At 40.8% G+C, this 3317-nt stretch overlaps 1 pseudogene; it reads right to left on the minus strand.

Moving 5' to 3' along the window:
- Window positions 1–224: 224 nt before the first annotated feature.
- On the minus strand, window positions 225–2780 carry LOC125680040 (uncharacterized; annotated as a pseudogene).
- Between the last annotated feature and the right edge of the window lie 537 nt (window positions 2781–3317).

Below are 3317 nucleotides of genomic sequence, written 5' to 3' on the forward strand. Positions count from 1 at the left end.
TCAGGTAGACTATATTGAACCAAGAAATAAAAATTGTCATAGGAAAAACTGATCTTTATTTTAATAACAGTTGTAATATTTTGCATAGGAATCACTACAAGTCAATCGATTCACTTATATTCTGGTTAATTTCGTTTGAACAGCTCTGAATGCTGCCAGTAAACTTGTCTTTAATAACATTGGTTATGTTTTGCATATCAAAGAATACAAGTCAATCGTCTTACTTATAATCTGCTTAATTTCGTTTCAAACGCTCTGAATGTTCGGAAAGGAATATTCCTTTGAGCGCATTTGGATTTGAAAAGTTCGAATTTCTGGCGAGTGGTTAGACCATCGACACGGCCCACTTCATGAAGGTGTTCTATCTCTTGCCCGGACCAAGTATTGCTGGTCAGTTTTCTTATTGGTTTGCAGTTTATGCTTCTTTGTGGTCCTATGTTGCTTTCAAACACAAGGAGATCGTCATCATCTCCTATTTTCGTGGATACTTCGTCCGTTGTTCTCTCTCCTTTCGAATTAAGATCGTCAGTAGGGGTAACTTCCTCTTCATTTTGTTTTGTTCTTTCTTTCCCCAATTCCATATCGACTTTATGCGGGACAGTAAAGTGTAGGCGGTGCAATGGTAGATTTCGTAAGTTTAATTTGGCCAGCCGCAATTTGGATAATATTTCAAGGGAAATTAAGCGATTCTAATCCACGGGAAGATCTCTCACCAGAGGAACAAGCCTGTCGTATTCAACATACAACCCCTGCATCAGGAAAGCGATGGAGGAGATGTATGTTAATACGATCACCGTTGAATCTAACTGGAGGTGCTCTCTTTTCAGTCGCCGTAGGCATATCGACATCCATGGTAATATCTTTGGGGTCTTCTTCAGTCTGCTTTGATACACTAGTCCGCGGTTTTCCAAATCACCGCGGACTAGATCTGACATAAGTTCTTGTGTACTAACATCTACTTCGGAAGGCTGATTATCCGTAACAAGACTCCAAAAATTCCCATGAAATGACCATGCCAGAGTCATATTTCCATGACGGTCGTATGTCGTTACTGCTGGAAAGTGTTTTAATTGGAGCTCCTGAAATCCAGCCTGCAGAACTTCTTTTAATGGAAGAGTATTTTTCTCCAAAAGTATGCACAAGCTTGGATATACCATTTGTGTTTGGCTTCTCCTCTTCGATGCCAACAGTTTTACCAATGAATTTAGGGTCACGGCACCGATCGTCTTAAACCTGGTCTTGTCAGATTTCTTCTCCCCTAAAAAGTCTTCAAATAGAACGTAACGAGAGGCGTTTCCAATTTCGTACAAGTCGCCAAGCAATGCAATAACCAAATGTCTACCAATGACTCCATAACAGGCATCCAAATGGTCGTGCAAACCCACTGAGCGTTTAATCATTTTACGGGTACTCTCAGAGTTGGTCCATATCTCTGGTGGAGGGATGCTTCGATCATCAAGCATACTTGTTGAATATACGTCTAACGCCAAGAATCCATACTGGTCCGTCAAACTTCGACTTGGCGAAAGACCTCCGGGACCAAGATTGACTGCATATCTTGTACTTCTTGCACAGAGTGGTTGTCCCCATAGCACTTTCTCGCAGGCTAATTCTAATTGATAGGATTGCCACGTGGTAAGCACATTTCCAGTGTTTTGAAACTCTCTTAGCATTTCTCTGAGTTCTTTACACATCCATATCCCCAGATGTCGTATACATTTCAGCGTTTGCGGTGGGAAAGGAACCAGCAACGGAACGTTTTCTAGTAGTTCTTCTAAATTTTTCGGAACAAAAAAGTCCCGAGAATTCAGGTGATCAGACGAAAGAGTATCCAGCGATACCACAAACTCCAGTCTGCAAGAACTATTTTTCATAAGCAGGAAATTGTTCTCTAAGCTTGAGATGTAATGATCAGCATCCTTTAGAAAAGCGTCTGATGTTGACCTTGGAAAGCACATGCCTCCCCCAATGCATGCTGAAACAGGATGAAAACGACCATTTGGCTTACGATGTGGAACATCCGCATACAGTTGAACAAATTGTATTTGGTCAGGAAAACGACAGCAATTTCTTAGAATATTTTTAATATCCATTGGCCTGCCATCTAAATTACTTCGGAAATTGCCACAATCTACGAAGGATAAGCAGGTGCATAGAGTACCTCTATGGCCGATGATATTCTGTAGCCCTGCGGTAGACCACAGACGGTCAACGTCACCATCTGTCGATATATTTGAAACAACATGAAGGGTTGTTCGCAATATGAAATTGCTATCGAAATCACAAAGTGATAGTCCGCTGGTCATCTTCTCTCCGAATCGGAAACAAAACAGGATGGGTCTCATGTTCTCAATCTGAGATACCTGGTTTAAGGAAATCTGAAGGCATTTCAATATTAATGAACAGTCATCGGGCAAGACAAACAGTCTTTTAACATTATTCATATCATTCTTTTGAATTGTTCGAGTAGCCTCTCCACGCAAGGCAAGAGACATCAACATAGCTTTGAATTTCTCTCGAAATTCCATAAAAAAGTTGGCGGTTTGCTGTCTGGTTTGCACTCTTGAAAGTCCTACCGAATTTCGTCGATGGGTTGGAATTAAAGCTATCCAACATTCCCAACCCCTTTCATAAAATAACTGAAAACCAACGCTACTGCTGAATGTCATCAGTTCACTTTTACTAAATTGTGTTAAGTCTACGTGTTTTTTTAAAACACTTCTTAATTCCCTTAGACTGGCAACATCGTTTGGTAACAGGGATATGTGTCGAACAGGCATTGTGATCGCCTCCAAGGTATTCAATTCCAAGACACACCCGTCAACATCAAAGGAATAGTGCAGCCATACATCTCTCTCTGCTTCATCGACAGTTACACTTCGTCCAAATATCATTTCATTCCTCCTAAGAAAAACCTGGGGATTCTCATATAAAGGACTGTATATCTTGACTAGATTATTGTTTTCTAATACTGTATCTGCAAAGGACTGCTCATCATCGTCGGTCTCCATCTGCAACACAAAAGGATAATATAGCTAACAATTAGTCCTATAACTCTAAATACCTAACCCTAACCCTTAACCATAACCCTAAACCTAACCCTTAGGTATACCCTGAGTATATCCTTAGGTATACCCTGGGTATACCCTGTAGTATACCCTGTGGTTTACCCTGGGGTATACCAAACTAGGTATACCTTGGGTATACCAAACTAGGTATACCTTGGGTATACCAAACTAGGTATACCTTGGGTATACCCTGGGTATTCCCTGTGGTATACCAAACTAAGTATACCTTGGGTATACCTTGGGTATACC

Source organism: Ostrea edulis, chromosome 1 (assembly GCF_947568905.1).
Source record: "Ostrea edulis chromosome 1, xbOstEdul1.1, whole genome shotgun sequence".
NCBI lineage: Eukaryota > Metazoa > Mollusca > Bivalvia > Ostreida > Ostreidae > Ostrea > Ostrea edulis.